The following is a 19,096-nucleotide window of genomic DNA, read 5'->3' on the forward strand; positions in this document are numbered from 1 at the left end:
TTTATTTTAACAGCATAAGTTAAAGCACAAGATTTGATTAGAAGATTTTCTAACCATAACAATATTTTTATATAAGAATAGAAACCCTGATGGCTCAGATGATAAAGAATCTGCCTGCCATGTGGGAAACCTGGGTTTGACTTCCGGGTTGGAAGATTCCCCTGGAGAAGGAAACGGCAACCCGCTCCAGTATTCTTGCCTGGAGAATTCCATGGACGGAGGAGCCTGGTGGGCTGCCGTCCATGTGGTTGCAGAGAGTGGACATGACTGAGCGACTAAGCACAGCACAACAGAAATAAAATATATAATTCAATGAACCTAGAGCCAAACAGAATTTTTGTGCTGCATCATTTTACTGACATGAATATGGCTTAAGAATTTGAATTAATATCACAATATTAATAATTATATTTATCAATTATAGTTATAACTATAATTAGTTATACATAAAATTGTTAATTATACCGAACATTAATTATAAGGCCAACAATGATAAAAATCACTGATTACAGTAAAATATATTTGTATTATGCACTGAGAATATTTGTTTCAGTTTACTTTTCTTGTTTTGACAGGATTCCAACCTTTATAACTTTAAAATTATTACTTATAATTTTATAATTATAATGTTTAAATAAACTTTTAAATTATAAAATTATGAGTATGTAATTATAATTTGGTCAAAAGTAGTATAAAGTTTATTTTTATTCCTTGAATTATGAGCAATAAAATCTGCTATTGGAATAGACTTTAAATAAAGCGTGCATATATTTTTTCAATGCATTAGAAAACTGAATGAAATATCTGAAAATGGATAACAGAAAAAAATAATTTTGATGAAGCAATACAGAACGAAGTTGAAACAAATTGTATCTCTGCTATTTATTGAAAATTCTGAATCAGTTATTATGAATTCCTAGATAATTAATCCATATGGTAGAAAATGCAAAAGCATTCAGTAAAAAACTATATCTAATCACACTGCTAAATTACCCATAGTACAAAGTACGTGGGTTGAAACAGGAGATTGAGAGGGTGGTCATGGATATCTTGTAGCTGGAGGATCTACTCACTTTTGAGAAATGGACTCCTCATTGAAGCAGCTTCCAAAGCTATTAACGATCTCATTATGCACAGTCTCAACTTGCACACCCACAAACTGCAGTGTATCTAGAGAAGGTGACGTTTGCTTTTACAGCAATCGTGGCTCATAGTAAAACTGGCATTTCATCTCTTTTTTCTATCACATACCGAGAATTATATTCACTACAATATGCTAAATATTCATCTGATTGGTACATTCTAACTGAGTTGAGTTAGTTAGAATTGCTAATAGAAAAATATGCCATAATATATTTAAGAAAAAGTACAATAACCTGTTATAAGATAAAATCAGGAACATTAAAATATTGTAGAGTTTATTTGAGCAAATTTTGATTCCAGTTGGGCAGTGCCAAACCAGGAGTGGTTGGGAATGCTGGGACAGGAGCATTTTACGGGCTTTTGTAAGGCAGATACAGAATCAGCACAAGTCCAAGGGGCCGTTTATAACTTGTTGTCTTTCACTTTCGCTTTCTCCAATTTGTGTACAAGAGTTCCCTCTGGTTTCGGTTTCGGTTTGCTTCCTAGAATACTAAGACATTAGAGCTACTTCTAAAGGGAACTTGTTGTTTAGTCACTAAGTTGTGTCCAACTCTTTGTGGCATGATAGACTGCAGCATACCAGGCTCCTCTGTCCTCCACCATCTCCTGGAGCTTGCTCAAATTCATGTCCACTGAGTCGGTGATGCCATCCAACCATCTCATCCTCTGTCACCCTCTTCTCCTGCCCTCGATCTTTCCCAGCATCAGGGTCTTTTCAAATGAGTCAGCTCTTCCCATCAGGTGGCCAAAGTATTGGGCCTTCAGCATTACTCCTTCCAATGAATATTCAGGGTTGATTTTCTTTAGGACAGACTGGCTTGATCTCCTTGCAGTCCCAGGAACTCTCCAGAGTCTTCTCCAGCACCACATTTCTAAAGCATCAATTCTTCGGCACTCAGCCTTCTTTATGGTCCAGCTCTCACATTTGTATGTGAAAAATCTTAAATATCCAGTTTTTAGGGTTCATTAGAAGTTCAAATTAAAGACTGAAAATAAAGAAGCAAAAAAAAAATGTGTAAAGAGGAAGACACAACTAGTTTTACAAAGATAACAGATTTACAGTCTTGGAGTCAATCCGCAGAGTCCAATTGGCTATGGTTCTACCTGGTTATTTTCAAGCTCTGTCCATCTTATTCAGACAGAATGTCTAACTGGCTTCTGGGCTTACTTCAAGTGCCCTTGAAATACTGAAAGTGATGACATTCTGTAATTATTTTCTCATTTCAGCCCAGTGATACTCAAAATTTTCACTCTTCTGAACTCAATTCCAAACCTAGTTTTCACAACTTTTGGAAAAAGACTAAAGGGAATTCTCAGACCAGGGATGGTAGTGCTTGCTTTCCTTGTAGTATGCCTGCAGTGGTTCTGGGCTGCGGTGATTAATTTTAGAGAATTTTCAGTTCCTCATTCTGTCTTCTTTCTCAAAGATCAAAGTATTTATGCCGTTCATTTAAAAAATACTGGTTTCCTTTGTGCCTAGTAGCTACTATGCAAATCCATGCAAATGTAAATTTAGCTTGTAGTCATTCGGTAATGCCCTTTCTCATTTCTCCTTGTATTTTTCAGGAAGAAAAAAGAAAGCCCATTTTTATTTGTGCAGTGCTCAGCTCTTTGCTCTATTGTTCTTTCCCTCTGATCATCACTGTTAAGTGATGTTGGAAGTAATTACATCCCACTCTCTTTTGGCCAGAAAGCAGTTTTCAGATAGAGAACAGCTTGAAAAACATTCCCCATTACACAGTAACTGTGTCCCAATGATCCCCTCTGTGCGACGGTATTAGGTTTTTTCTCCCTAAGCCTGGCTAGGGCAGCTCGGACCATCTAGTTGATCATTTCATGCCCATTTACATGTTAGCCACAGAAATACTGTCTTATCCCACACTTCACATCCTGAATCAACCCCCAGCCCCTTGAAACCCCTTTAGATCACGTTACTCTGTCCCCACTCTAAATTGCTCTGCTGCTTATGGCTGGGGACATTACATTTTACACCCAGAGATACACTTACAAGTGTGTAAGATATTTGTGTTAATGATAGCCCCAAGCCCTTTGGAATAAGAGCCGCATTTCAAAGATCAGCATGTTTCCTGGAGCTGAGCTATTTGTAAAGTGTTTTTCACAGAATGTCACTTAATGCATTTTAAATTGAATTTAATTGTACCTAGGAAGCATGGTGCTTTTAAAATCACTCACGAGGAAATAAACTTTAGAAGTAGGTTAATAAATGAAATGCCCAAGGCAGTGTTAATTTCCCCTTTTCTCAGGCCCTGTGCAAACTCTGCTCTGAATCATATTTGCTTGTGCTTGCCTGTTTAGTTATTTGTTTTCCCTGCTGGACAATGAATTTCTTGAGGACGTGGGGCTGTGATCTTGATTTCTTTCTCTCTCTTTTCTCCTTCATATCTTTATTCCACACGCTGACACACTGCCTAGATACATTTGGCGTTAAGTGCTTCTTGAATGAATGATTAATTTAAATCTTAAGCATGAGTCTAAATATTTAAGTTCTCTCTGTGATCCCATCTGTCATGCCTTTGTCTACAATTGAGAGAAGAACCAGTCAGTAGCAGCCTTTATTTAAAAACAGGATGCATCTTTGCTTCTCTCCTCACCGAGATAACCTGAGTGCGAAAACCTGGCAAATGATAAATTGAAAAAGGGGTGGTCTTCTTCGTCTTTCTCCTGAGCTTATGGATTCAAGTGATAACAATGGAAATATATGGGAAGTTCTATTTTTCTCTAAATCTCCTTCACTCTGCTTGGGTGCTTTTATATCTTCTTGAGGGAGAACAGATTACCAATCACCCCACTTTTTTCTTTCGCTGTGGAACAAATGCTTATAGAATTCCGACTGTGGGCTAGCTGTTACGTGAAACATCAGGGCAGCAGCCCAATTATAAACCAAAGGATGATGTCCTCTACTGTCACAGAGAGTATGGGTCAGTGATAAGCCACACATTCTATCAGGTCATCGCATTATATCAACAAATATTAATTCTTTAAAGAATTAAAAATATCCGTCCTTTACAAGATGAAGTAACTGAGTCCAAAAGTGTCTAAGACTAGACTCTGGCAAAATACCCAGGTCCTCTGGTTTGACCTCTAACTAGTGCAGCTCCTATTTTTTTTGTTACACAGCATAGCTCCAGTCTCTTACTTGTTTTCCTTAGAGACTGCCCTAGTCTCTCGCCAGTTTTACTTTTCTATAGTTGGACTAGTTTATGTGTATGAGTTGGCTCTTCCCTACCATCTCTCCTTCCCTCCTTCAATAATGCTCTGAACACCCACCCTAATAGACATTTGAGATACAGAAATGAGTCAAAACAAACACACAAAATACACAAACAGTTTAGTGAGTACAAGGAGTTTTTAAAAAATCTACCTCAGTAGATACTACAATAGACCCATATTATACGGGTCAGAAGAAACACTGCTGCTGCTGCTGCTGCTAAGTCTCTTCAGTCGTGTCCGACTCTGTGCGACCCCATAGACGGCAGCCCACTAGGCTCCCCTGTCCCTGGGGTTCTCCAGGCAAGAACACTGGAGTGGGTTGCCATTTCCTTCTCCAATGCATGAAAGTGAAAAGTGAAAGTGAAGTCGCTCAGTCGTGTCCTACTCTTCGCAACTCCATGGACTGCAGCCTACCAGGCTCCTCCGCCCATGGGATTTTCCAGGCAAGAGTACTGGAGTGGGGTTCCATTGCCTTCTCCAGAAGAAACATAATAGACCCATGCTAAATGGGTCAAAGGACAAAAGAAACATTAGCCAATACTAAACTAATTTGAAAAAGGTAGTCACAGTAACTCTATTCAGAAGCAATGAATGAATGGATGCCATATGCATTCAGTACTTGGTCTTATGCTCAGTGCTCACCCAGTTCTGTGCTATTGGTATTGGGATTCTCATTTACTTCATGAGAACCTTGAGGCTGCAGAGATCTTGTGTAGTTCACTAATTTCAGCAACATTTACAATAAGCGTAATAACAATACCTCAGACATCACTGATTTCCCTAGTTCTCCAGCTTACAGATGGCAGATCTTGAATTTCTCCACCTGCATAATCACTTGAGCCAATTTCTTATAATAAATCTCTTTTTCTTATAAATTCTCTCCAGATGCATGCAAATATTGCCTCATTTCCACCATGCTATTGGATAAGAGGCACTAGCAATTAATTCAATGAAAAAGGAAATAACAAAAGATGAAGATATTAAACTACCATTCTCTCCTTGAAGTTAAATTTACTGTTTTTACTGCTCCTTTTTTTTTTGCAGTCATTCTCAACCAGAATAAAATATTTCCTACTTTTTCAAGTATACTGACAACATTGTGGCAAATACCCATAATTCTTTGAAAAACTTTAACAAAATCTTCAAACAACCATTCCATAACATCTCTGCCCTCAAATTCTCTACATCTGTTCAAAAATGACACCAGGCAGCTGCTGTCCCAGCTAGAAATAACCTTTCTGTTATTTTTTCCAAAACAATTCTGCCTCTCATTTCTATAGATTTTTAGCTACATATTTATCCTCTCGTTTGTAACTTGGATTGAAGTAAAAATAACTGAGTATTCTATTTCACATTCTATGCAAAAATTCTTTATCTTCTTTATGGCATGGTGAAAGAAAAAATCTTTACAGATTTCTTTGAAAATTTCATCATTGAGAAAGAACCAGAGGGAGGTTCAAGATGGAGGGGACATGTGTATAACTATGACTGATTCATGCTGATGTATGGCAGAGACCAACACAACATTTTAATGCAATTGTCCTTCAATTAAAAATGAATTTAAAAGAATTTAAAAATCTAAAAAACAAAAGAAACTAGATTTACTTATACTTTTCTCCTGTTTTCTCACTCCACCATGTCCCCACCCCCCAATTTCCCCTCAGAGTTGAACTTTCTACAATAGAGAACAAACAGACTATAAGGAGACAATTCAGTGATTGTGAATGTGGTTCCCCAACTTCTGTCAATTCTCACTTCAAAGAACACCTCTCATCTGTCTCTACGCATTTCATTGGCTGCCCTCTATAAGATTTCCTCAAGCAAACACACTAATATCTTTTCTGCCTTTCAAATAAAGTCCTAATGCCTTGAGTTTCTATTCAAACATCTCTTCAAATCCGCATCAATTTGTATTTCTGATTTAAAGGCATCTTTCGCTCAAGCTGTATTCTTCTGTTTTCTTTCCTTTTTCATTCTTTCTCAATGGAAAAATCTTTTTGCTTCACATTTGCATGGCATTTATCTCTTTGCATATGCTTTCTCCTTCCATCTAGATTTGGGCAGATACTCAGTCTTCATCACCTTTTTATCTCCCAGAAGGTCTTTCATTCTCATCCTAGTTAAGGACAATTATTAATAATATGGGGTTGTGGCTCTTGTATAAATAAAACAGAGACTTTAGAAATGAAGAAAGCTACCTTAAAAAGAAACAAAAACTTTTTATAGGCCATTCTCTAATGATTTATGATATTCACTCTGTGTTAAACTTAATGGAATTCCATGGTAGAAGAGAAAGAAGACAATTTCCAGAATGACAAAAATGCCCCATATTCTAATCACCCAAGTGTTCCTTGTGGCTCACCTGGTAAAGAATCTGCCTGCAGTATTGGAGACTGGGGTTTGATCCCTGGGTCAGGAAGATCCCCTGGAGAAGGGAAAGGCTACCCTCTCCAGTATGCTGGCCTGGAGAATTCCATAGACTGTATAGTCCATGGAGTTGCAAAGAGTTGGACATGACCTAGTGATTTTCATTAATTCACTCATATTAAGCATTTCTTATCAACTAGAACCAATTGTCAATGATTATTTTTGGCATTTTATACTGGTTCTCTGAATAGTTAGGCTTACTTTGGCTGTGATAACAGAAATCTTATCAATTCTAACAACAGATTAGAAGTCCTTGTTTATTTGTTTTCCTTTATGAAGCTAGAAGTCTGGAAGTGGGCAAAGCTGAGAACACTGAGCCTTTCTTGGATATGCCTGCTGCAGCCACCATAACTAACTGCCATGTTCATGTTTCAGCAAAAAAAATGGAGAAAAACAAGAAAAACGTATGACACATACTTCATAAAAGAAGAAAGGACAAATTCACAGGTGTCTTTCATATATTTATGATGATTGTAATTACAAAATACAAACATCCCTAACTGCAAAGCAGGTTGGGGAATGTCATTCTTCAATGGATAGGTTGCTGTACTGAACAGAATCAGTTTTGTTAGTGAAGGGAGAAAAAGGTGAATGAATATTATATAGAATATTTTGCATAGGATAATTTTGTCCCTTTCCTTTTTAATTAAATTTACAGTTAAGTGGATAGACACCAATATACAAAATTCAAAGAGGGTCTTCAAGGTTATTAGAACTAACCAAAGTGCACCAATTTAGAAGCGTATTCCATTTTTATAGACTTAATTATTTTAGGGCAGTTTTGGAGTGTCAGCAAAATTGACTAGAAAGTACACAGAGTTCCCATAACACCCTCCCCACACACTCAACAAATTACACACAGTCCCCTCCCACCACTAACATCCTACATCCTGCTCTGGAGTGGTACTGTTTTTACAATTGATGAATCAACATTGACATAGTGTTGTCAACCAAAGTCCACGGTTACATCAGTGTTCATTCTTAGTGGTGTATATTGTGTGTTAGTCGCTCATTTGGGTCTGATTATTTTGTGACCCCATGGACTGTAGCCCACCAGGCTGCTCTGTCCATGGGATTCTCCGGATAAGAATACTGGAGTGGATTGCCATTTCCTTCTCCGAGTGGTATATATTCTATGGGTATAAATAAATAATGACATGTTTCCACCATTACGATATCTAACAGAGTAGTCTGACTGCCCTAAAGGTCCCCTGAACTCCTTTTATCCATCCTGCCCTCACATCAAATCACTGGAAATCCATTATCTTTTCAGTTTTGCCTTTTCCAGAATGTCACAGTCCTGGATTCATGCAGTACACTTTTTAGTTTGGGTTCTTTTTTTAGTAATATACACTTAAGGCTTTTCTGTCTTTTCATGGCTTGATAGTTCATTTCTTTTTAACACTGCATAATACTCCATTGCCTGAATGTACCAGAGTTTGTTCATCCATTCACCTACTGAAGAGCATCTTGGTTTCTTCCAGGTTTTGGCAATTTTGAATAAAGATGCTATAAACATCATGTGTAGGTTTTTATGCAGATGCATGTTTTCACTCATTTGGTTATATGTCAAAGAGTCCACTTGTGGATCACAGGTTAAGGGTATATTGAGTTTTCTAAAAAATTGTCAGCTGATTCATCATATTTTAAATATAAATGTAGGGTACTTAAGCGGTATTATTATCTGATATCCATACAGGGATTAAGTAAAACTTCATCATCTAATTACTGATTGAGAATTTCTTGAGCTACATGAAAATTCAAATTGAATTGCTCCAGTTTAAGCTATAGTCTCATGACTCAAGAGCTTTCTAGACATTTTCTCATTAAAATATGGGTGTGAGATGTATCACCTCAGTATACTACATGTAGGGCCATCACAGAGACACAATTTTGCTCTTAGCTGTCTCACATCGTACTTAGATAATACTGCTATAGAATGTATACTATATAAACCTTACAGTGGCTTGTTTCTCTATCACCCTGAAATTCTGCATTGTAAAGAATTTCATTGAATTATAAAAATAAAAGGAAAAACCCTATCAGTAAGAAATTATATGAAATAAATTTACACATGTAAGTAAATATATATGGGATATTTCTCACTGTTGTTAGAATGCAGTCAAATGCATTTGACTTCATGTTGCCAGAGTATATTGTCATGGGGAGAATAATGCACACTGATTCAAAGTATGTGTCAGCAGAAAATGTCCTGTTTAGAAATGAGCGCGACCACTGATGCATGCCCGGACATGTGTCAAGATGCAAGGTGTGGACTAGGGGTGAAAGCCAGTGGAGATATTTATGGCTGCTTTGCTTGCACTTTCCTATCTCATTCCAGTGCTCTCATGTGTGGAATTATGAAGCCACAATGGCTTTTTAAAATACAGAAATATTCAGTCTAGTTACACGGTCAAAGTTTTTCACATCCTTTGCTGGAAGTTAAAAGTCATGACTTCTTTCTCAGTAGTACTCTGTGAATTCTTGTTGTTTTTCACTTGCTTTTCTAAATTTTTACAAAGTATTTTTCCATTATAAAAACACACAGTGGTTTACAATTCAGTTAATAATAGCATGGTGACTATAAGATTAGGTACTAAGATTGAATGTGTATTTTCAAGTAATTCATTTATATAACAAATATACACGATCATTTTTATGCAACACACATACTCCTATGCCTTGTGAATAACAATGAAAAAAAAAGCATAGAGCTTAGCTTCAGGAAGACTTTAGTATCCTCGGAAGAAACCAGAAATTAACGCATAGACATTAGGTGATGGACAGTAATGAGAAGGCATAGGAAAGGCACTTACTGCGCCTGGGAGGAGAGTGGGGGAGTGTAAAGATTCACAAAGGCATCCTAAATGAAATATTCTAGCAGAAATATAACTAACATTAAATATGATACAATATTTTAGTCATTCTGAAAGCAGTATAGAACCTTGCAGTTTCTGTAATAAATAAATTTTGCAATTGGGTCCAAAGTACTTTTTATCATTGGAATGCTCAATTGTTTTCTAGGAAAATAAGAAATTAGAAAACATGAAATAAAGTTGCATTCAAATGATAAGAAATGTATATTTACAATTATAAAATTGTAAAATGTAGGCAAAAATTACCAAAAAAGTCTCAAATCTTTTTTTAATAGGTGGGAATTTTCTAAGAGTGTATGTAAAAGATGTGTACAATTGGAAGATGTATATAATTGGAAGAAGAAATTCAAAGCATAAGTAAGTGAGTTAAAAGGAAATCTGCAATCTTCAGTTACTTCAGTGATCTATGCTACAGTTATTTCAGATACAAAGACTTCTAACAGGTGGTATTAGAACAGATATCATTATTAGAACAGAAGCTTTTTAATTTCAAGTCTCATCACAGAGCTCCCTACCCGACCCTTGTCATTATCTGCACTTATAAATGCACCCCCTGACTTATTGTCTGATAAGGTACATAACGGGCTTCTCAGGTGGTTCTTAGAAGAACATAATGGTTCTTCTAGCAGTAAAGAACCCACCTGCCAATGCAGGAGACATAAGAGATTAAGGTTCAGTCCCTAAGTTGGGAAGATCCCCTGGAGGAGGGCATAGCAACCAACTCCAGTATTCTTGCCTGGACAGAGGAGCCTGGCAGGCTATAGTCTATAGGGTCACAAAGAGACTTGATTGAAGCAACCTAGCAAGTACCATGCAAGGTGCAAAACATGTACCTTGGATTTGTATAACATAAATAAATAAATAAAAGAGAGCAGTTCTCTAATAGGACATGGACACAATATTATTTAAATAAACAGAGTGTATGCATTCTTCAGTTTGCAGAAATATTGAAAACATTTATATAAATAATCTTTCAAATTTATAACAGGTAAGTAGGTGAAGAGCAGAAGTACAAGTTTTCCATCTTGAGTTTTTGATACAGGGTTAGGGTTTCCCAGTAGTCATGTATGGATGTGAAAGCTGAATCATAAAGAAGGCTGAGCACCAAAGAATTGATGCTTTTCAATTGTGATGCTGAAGAGACTCTTGAGAGTCCCTTGGACAACAAGGAGATCAAATCACTCAGTCCTAAAGAAGTCAACCCTGAATATTCATTAGAAGGACTGATGCTGAAACAGAAGCTCCAATACTTTGGTCACCTGATGTGAAGAACTGACTCACTGGAAAAGACTCTGATGCTGGGAAAGATTGAAGAAAAAAGGAGAAGGGGACAACAGGATGAGATGGTTAGATAGCATCATGGACTCAATGGACATGAATTCAAGCAAACTCCAGGAGACAGTGAAGGACAGGGGAGCCTAACGTGCTGCAGTCCACAGGGTCACAAGGAGTTGGACAAGACTCAGCGAATGAAAAACAACAATAAATGACATTATCTGATATCTTACTGATGCCAAGTTTTAATAGGGAACTGAATTCAGAAAGATGTTATTTACATTCATAATCCTGATAAAGCAAATTATTACTGAAGAAGAAACTTATTTTAGCTCTAATTAAAGCTAAGCACAAACCAAATAACAAGTTCTAAAATTATACTTCTTGGGAAGCTAAATCTATGAGTACCTCTGTGATACAAATGAAATACAGTTGCATGAATGCATGGTGACCTAGGTCTGGGAAGTCAATCAAATCAGAAACCCAGGTTGCATGTGCTTATCCTCATATTTCATTTTCTGAGAAAACATGACTTTTCTCACAAGACATTGAGTAATCTCTTTGCTCCTTATTTTCCTATATAAATTGAACAATAAATGATTTAAAGGTGATATCCCTGTTTACTAGAACATAGAGGATTAAAACTAACTCAATTCAGGCAATTTATTATGCAAGGGGTCATAATTTCGGAAGGACTAAATCTGAATTAGAGATAAATTTAGATAAATCCACTTCATCTCAACACAGCATTTCTATAAGCAAGCATTTGAAACCTGTGAGGAATTGTAATTTATATGACAAGCCCAAAACTATGACTTGGGTTCCTCTTAAAATGTCTTTGAAGATAGAAATCTGAATTAATTAACTAGGTGAAAGTATGACTCAAATAACATTTGAGTCAGCTCCTCTGTCTTCCATAAAAGTTGGATCTAATAATGTTTCTTCCTATGTTTGAAAGATTAACCAGGCTTTATATTTCTTGGGAAATTAATCATTACACTTTTGTTGGATTTGGGTTTTATTTTTGTCTTTCAGGTGCATAAATCGCACAGCTTATTAGTCAGAGAAGCCTTTCATGTCTTTAATCAACTCTGAATTTGAAAATTCTGAAAATGAATCAGACTGACAGGCCTACTTCTGAAGATCTTTAAAATATTCTCCCATAAGGAGGATAAGTGGAAAAGATGGTCACTTAGCAATGATGCCTTTAGAGAAACGTGCCTTGCTGAAAAATGTGTGCCTTAGTACTTTGCAATGGTGTGATAAATAGCCTACTTTCACCAGAGATGTACCTTATGTCTGCAACCATGTCTAGAATATGAAAATAAAAGAGTGATGGCATTGCCAAACATTTGTCATCTTTAAGGTATTAACATATATTTCTTAGAGCACCATTAACTAACCACACTTGAAATCTATCTAATTTACATATACACAAAACTGATAGCCACCTCTTGTGATGTTAAGTCGTTTAGATAAATCTTTTAAGTTAAAGAAAACAAATATAAAAAATATGAAAGTGAAAGCCTCTCAGTCTTGTCAGACACTTTGCAACATTGGATTGTAGTTGGCCAGGCTCCTCTGTCCATGGAATTCTCCAGGTGATCGCACCCAGGTCTCCTCCATTGCAGGTGGATTCTTTACCATCTGAGCCACTAGGGAAGATACAGTTCACCTTAATTTTAGAATCAAGATTTGAATATCATATTTGTCTTTTACATGTTCTCTCAGCTTTTTAAATGTATTTTTAAATTCTATTTATTTTTTGCTGCATTGAATCGTCATTGCTGAAAGCAGACTTTCTCTAGCTGTTGTGAGCGGGAACTATTCCTCATCGGAGGTGGGAACTTCTCACTGTGGCGGCTTCTCTTGTTGATTGGGATGCGGCCTCAGAAGTTGTGGTTGCTGCTGCTGCTGCTGCTGTTAAGTTGCTTCAGTCGTGTCCGACTCTGTACGACCCCATAGATGGCAGCCCATGCAGGGGCTTAATTGCTCTGTGGCACGAGGGATCTTCCTGGACCAGGGATCGAACCCTTGGCAGAAGGATTCTTAACCACTGGACCATCAGGGAAATCCCAGCTTTTTTTTTTTTTTTTTTTTCAAATGGAGTTTAAAGTAATAGAAGTTTACATCTTAGAAAATGTCAACAGTAAACTCTCATGGTTTCTAAACAATCTCTATGGAGCTTTGGGAGTTAGACCAAAGTGCTCCTGAGGTGTAGGGAGTATGAGCATGTCAACTGAAAAATACTTCAGCCTGGTTTTAATCAGACAAGCGGCTCTTTCACAACAGGCAATTCCATAGCAAATATCAAACAAACAAATTTTCTATGCTTAAAAACTTGGCATAGTCTAGTCAGATCTAGTCTCCATCTGGTTATACGATGGAATCACCGGGGAAATTTTTTGAAGTACTTATGCCTGACTCCCCACCCCTAGAGGTTCAAATGTGAATTATCTTGGCTGTAGCCCAGACATTAGTATACTTTTTCAGATAAAAAGATGTTTCTAATATGCAGTCAGGATTAAGAACGGATCTCATCGGAACTTCTTTATTTTTCAAGTAGGACCAGAGAGATCTCGATAGATAATAAAAATGTCACATACATAATACAACACAATCTGCATTCACATACACCTACTAATGGAAATAAAATGCACTTAGAAAATTTAAAAAAATAATAATAATTCAAGCTTGACATTTTACAAGGAGGCAAATTGGATCAGATAATGTAATTAGCCAGCAATAAATCTGACAGAAGGCAGAAAAAAGAAGCTACCTGATGATAGCCACATGGGAGGCTTTCACATATTGCAATTTATGACATTCTCCTTTATCTTGGGTTTATTGTCTTATCTCCTTGTCTTTTCTCCATCCACACTCCTGGGACAAAAGGGCTGCTGGAAATCTTTTATAATTATTGCAGTAGCTCTAGCTCTAACATGAAGACAGGTGGGGTTTACGGGAGCAAAGAGGCAGTGCATTCTTCCAGACTGGACAGAGGAGTGTCCTTCTTCTCAGGAGCAAGCACAGTAGGTGCTCAGGAGCCTCCACAGGCATTCTTGCTGTTCAGCAGTAGCACTAAATCTGCTTTCTACCCACCCTCCAAGACATGCATATGGGAAGCTTCAGTGATCACTGCAATTTTCTGTGCATTAGAAGAGGTTTCAACTCTGAGTTCTTTTGACACGGTGGGCTGTGGTTCTGGGTTCCTGGAAGGTTACGTTGATGTTTGGAATAGAACGGGTCTTCTCAAACTCTACCGTGAATGAGAATCACACAGAGAGCTTGCTATAATGCGAATGCTGACTCAGAAGTTATGGGAAGGGGCCTGAGATTCTGTATTTCCAATCAAATCCCAACCTATGCCAATGTGATTGGATTGTGGATCATACTTTTTTATTTTTTACTGGAGCATAATTGATCAACCATGTCATGATCGTTTCAGGTATACACCAAGGTGATTCAGTTATAAATATATACATATTGGTTCTTTTTTCAAGTTCTTTTCCCATTTGGTTATTACAGAATATTGAGCAGTGTTCTCTGTGCTATACAGTAGGTCCTTGTTGGTTATTTACTTTAAAATAGAAGTGTGTCCTTTGACAGAAAAAATGCTTTCTTTGCAAGCAGTCCAAATATGTGCCATGGCGTTGCAGCCTACATCCGGGTCTCTGCTCCAGTGCTGTTGCACTTACACAACAGGGTGTGCGTCCACACCTTCTGGGCTTTTTGCATCCTCCTCCTCAATGAAGAGTCTTCAGAGTTCCTGTGCAATAATTAAGCAGCATCTCTGGTTCCAGAGTCTCTTCATGGTCTGGCATTGGGACGTATGGAGCATGTGGCCAGTGGTTGCTGGTGACCACGTGAGATTGGCCAATTGAGTCTATGTCGAGGCTGTGCATTCAAGGGACAGACGCAGGCAGCATCTGCTCTGACAAAGCCCCTGAACACCTGCTAGATTTCTCTGTGGGGTGAGGAAGAGACCATCCTCCAGAAGGTGCCGGAAGAAGTGGAACTGTTACATGAATGAGCAGTTCCAGCCCAGGGATGGCAGGCTGGCGTATGCCAGGGATGGTGGCAGAGGCCACCTCACTCCTGGTGACAGGCTAGTGTTTCTGCTCCATGTGTCTTATCAGTCATCTGTTCCACCTTTCCACCGTCAGAAGAAATGAAGGGTGCATGTTTGAAGGGAGCATTGGGGACTGCTTCTCTGTTCTCAAGGGTTCTCTCCCTCTTTTAGGTCTAAATGAAACTGGCAATAAAGGAACACATGTCAGGAACAAAGGTTGGGCTCTGGCATGGCCAAAGTCAAAAAGGATAAACTTGAAGCCCCAGCGAACAAACCTGAGGGTTGCTATAGTAACCTTAAGAGTTGGGCCGGAGCTGGGACAGGGGCTCTTTCCTGGGCTAAGGCTGAGGCAGACCCGGAGAAACAGCCCTCCTCTCCTCATCCAGCTGAGCTGAGGGAAATACAGAGCAGAGGGGAGGATGAGAGTCCCTCCCAGTGCAGCCTCCACAAGGGCCTCAGGAAGGTGGGTGAGGGGACCTTTGATGTGCTCTGGGATCTGAGACTTGAGTAGGAAAGGAATGGGGTGCTAGAGCCTCCGGAAAAACCAAGCTTTGTGGTGAGTCAGTCATGCAGTCCTTAGCTTGCAGGGTGCACATGACCACTCTTTGTCCTTGCAGTGTAGTAGTCAAGCCAACAATCACGATTGCCTGGTGACATCTTCATCATTATACTGGCTTCCCAGGTGGTGCTAGTGGTAAAGAACTTGCCTGCCAATGCAGAGACATAAGAGACGTGGGCTTGATCCCTGCTTTGGGAAGATCCCATAGAGGAAGGCACGTCAACCCATTTCAGTTTTCTTGCCTGGAGAATCCCATGGGCAGAGGGGTCTGGTAGGCTATAGTCCATGGGGTCACAGAGAGTCGGACACAACTCAGGCGACTTAGCCCACACACACATATCTTTATACGTATATATATATGCCTATATATATATATATATACACACACACACACACACACACACTTATATATAGGGGCTTCCCTGGTGGCTCAGGTGGCAAAGTGTCTGCCTGCAATGCGGGAGACCCAGGTTCGAACCCTGGGTTGGGAAGATCTCCTGGAGAAGGAAATGGCAACCCACCCCAGTATTCTTGCCTAGAAAATTCCATGGATGGAGGAGCCTGGTAGGCTACAGTCCATGGAATCACAAAGAGCAACTGAGCGACTTCACTTCCACTTTCACTTATATATATATTATCCCCCCGCCTTTTAAGTCCCCCTACTCTCTCCCATTATTCCACTCCTCCCCCTCCCTTTTTCTTCCCATGGAATCAGTGTTGTGATCCAATGTCTTTCTCTCATGGAACAGGAGTTGAATCCTCTTATTTATTTACCTTTCTAACTTCTAGCCCAGAGAGTCTCTGACATATTCTTGAGACACTTCAGTTACATATACAGAATAGAAACACTTATTTATTAGCTTGGAAATCTATGTGTAAGATACAAAAATGAAGAGAATGTCTCTATGTTTAAAAATATATTCTGTGTTCAGAAATAAAATATGTCAGGAGGTGCAGACCCTCTTCTGTACTTATTTACTGAAACTGCACTTCCTCTAATACACTAAGTCATTGATGCGGCACCTAATACTTAACAATACTAAAACTTTACAATAGAGGTCTCTATTATTTTTACCAGGATTGAGAATCTGAAAGAAAACATGGTTTATGGGTAGAAATCTGGGATTTCGTTTGTAAAATAAGTAACAAAAAATCAGATCATAGGCAAAGGTCGGTGTACTCCATGTGAACTGGTGAACAATTACCAATTCCTTATGTAATTGTTGTTTAGTTGCTAAGTCATAGCTGACTCTTTGTGACCCCATGGACTGTAGCCCACCAGGCTCCTCTATCCATGGGATTTCCCAGGCAAGAATACTGGAGTGGGGTGCCATTTTCTTCTCTAAATTCGTTCTGAGTCAGGATTTTTACAGAAGCTCTTCCACACTTTGTGCCTTTAATTATATGACCTTCTCTTTTTTATTCCCCTTTACTGTTTATAGTAAAAAACATTAACTTCTACATCAAGGTCAGGTAGTTTTTAAAGGAGACCAAAGAGAAAAATTTTTATACTTACACAATGTTGAATTGATCATTTATTAATTTGACTTTATTGTAATAATGTAGTTCCAACCATATAAAATTTTCATTATTGTGAGTCGAAATGATTGAATATATTAATAACGTTTAACTACTAATTCCAAAGGAAGAGTCAGGAAGACAGGGATCAGCAATTTGGTTAGTAAACAGCTTTGCCACTTTGTAGTCTATTTTACTTTAAAATAGATGTTGATACTTGTTATGCAAATTGTCTCTGAATAAGACCTTAATGAAATTCAGTTCCTATCCTCTATGGGACATTCGAGGGAAAATGACCTTGTTTACTGCGCATCAAATAAAAGTGTTAACAAAAAACTACTTTACATACCAACTGTCAATAACCAAAGCATGCATATGTCCTGATCTGAGGCTTTCTTGCTCTTCTTTTGAGACATTCTAGTCATTGAGTATCATTCTTGGAGGATCCTTACATGGGAATGTTGGAGTGTAACCTCGGGCTTCTTGGGTGGCACTAGTGGTAAAGAACCTGCTTGCCAATGCAGGAGACATGAAGGGATGAGGGTTCAATCCCTGGGTCGGGAAGATCTCCCGGAGAAGGAAATGGCAACCCACTCCAGCATTCTTCCCTGGAGAATCCCACGGACAGAGGAGCCTGGCAGAGTACAGTCCATGGAGTCACACAGAGTTGGATATGACTGAAGCATCTTAGCACAGAATGTAACTCACCAGAAAGTCCTGACTAGCTGGTGAGAAGGGCAAGAGGTAGACTAGAGAAAGAGTATTTACTGATGATCCTCTATGATTTCACCCAAAGGACCTGAGAATTACTACTTCAAGGTTCTTTGAAGGCAGACAGGTAGTAAAACCTTGACTTTCTCTAAGTCCAAATAAGTCCCCACGATACAGTATGGTATGGTCCTGGCCTCTATGTACTTTTTATTGCTGTTCTTGAAAGTTTTCAACTTTCTCAAGACAATATTCTTCTTAAAGCCTTTAAGGGACTTTATTATCCATGCATGAAGATATTCTTCATTTATAAGAAATTTTATATAAATATATTACTTTTATGTCTTTTGTCAGTTAAATTATTTTTCATAACCATAATTCACCCTGGGAATTTTTTCAATCTGATAATGACAACTCAGAGTTGTTAAAGGCAGTTAACGCTCACTCATATTCCCAACAACTACCAAGGTGTGTCCTTATTAGACTCTAATGCTCGCACTGTTGTGTTTTATTACCTAAGCAGGGAAGTAAAAAATTAGTGCCTAACACAATTGGACAGCTTCATTGGTTTTATGTAGTGAATTGCTCAGAAGATGAACATTACCAAGCCAGGAAATTCTTATTCTCTTTTCAGAAAAAAATACTCACAAAGGGGCAAATGCCAATTTAATAACTAAATGAGGAGAAAACCTTCTGAAAGCAAGCATAAAGGATTACTAGACTCTTTATCATGTCCTTAATCAGTGACATTTTAGCCAGCCGTGGAGACAGAATGAATGGGACAATTGATAAGAAAAATGGATAATTCTCAAATAGATTTAAAATCCAGTGTTGCCTCCCCTGAATGTGTTAAGTAAATAAATATTTATGGGGGGTTGAATTTATAGTATGTCAGATTAGCATTCAGCACACAAGATAAACAGATACTTTCTAACAAAAAGAAGTCAAGAGTCAAGTGGTTAGTCTGGTGGAGGCAGGTGCACCGATAGGTTTATTTCTAGAAGGAATGGTCAAGCAGTATGGAGTGATTGCAGGGAAATTAGGAGCAAATGGAGACAAGTATTGAGGCTAGGAACAGGAAGTGGTATTTGAGCAGAAACTGGAAAGCTGTGTAGATACTTCCAGCAGCATGAGGTACAGGCATGTTTTTGACACAGAAGGAGCTAGGTGTGCAAATGCACAGGGATGGGAGATGCAGGCACTGTTAGGAGCCAGCCTCGGTGATGGGTACAGTGTACAGTGTGTGTGTGCTCAGTCACTCAGTCCTGTCCGATTCTTTGCATCCCC

The sequence above is a fragment of the Bos indicus x Bos taurus genome, chromosome 24 (genome assembly GCF_003369695.1).
Source record: "Bos indicus x Bos taurus breed Angus x Brahman F1 hybrid chromosome 24, Bos_hybrid_MaternalHap_v2.0, whole genome shotgun sequence".
Classification (NCBI taxonomy): domain Eukaryota; kingdom Metazoa; phylum Chordata; class Mammalia; order Artiodactyla; family Bovidae; genus Bos; species Bos indicus x Bos taurus.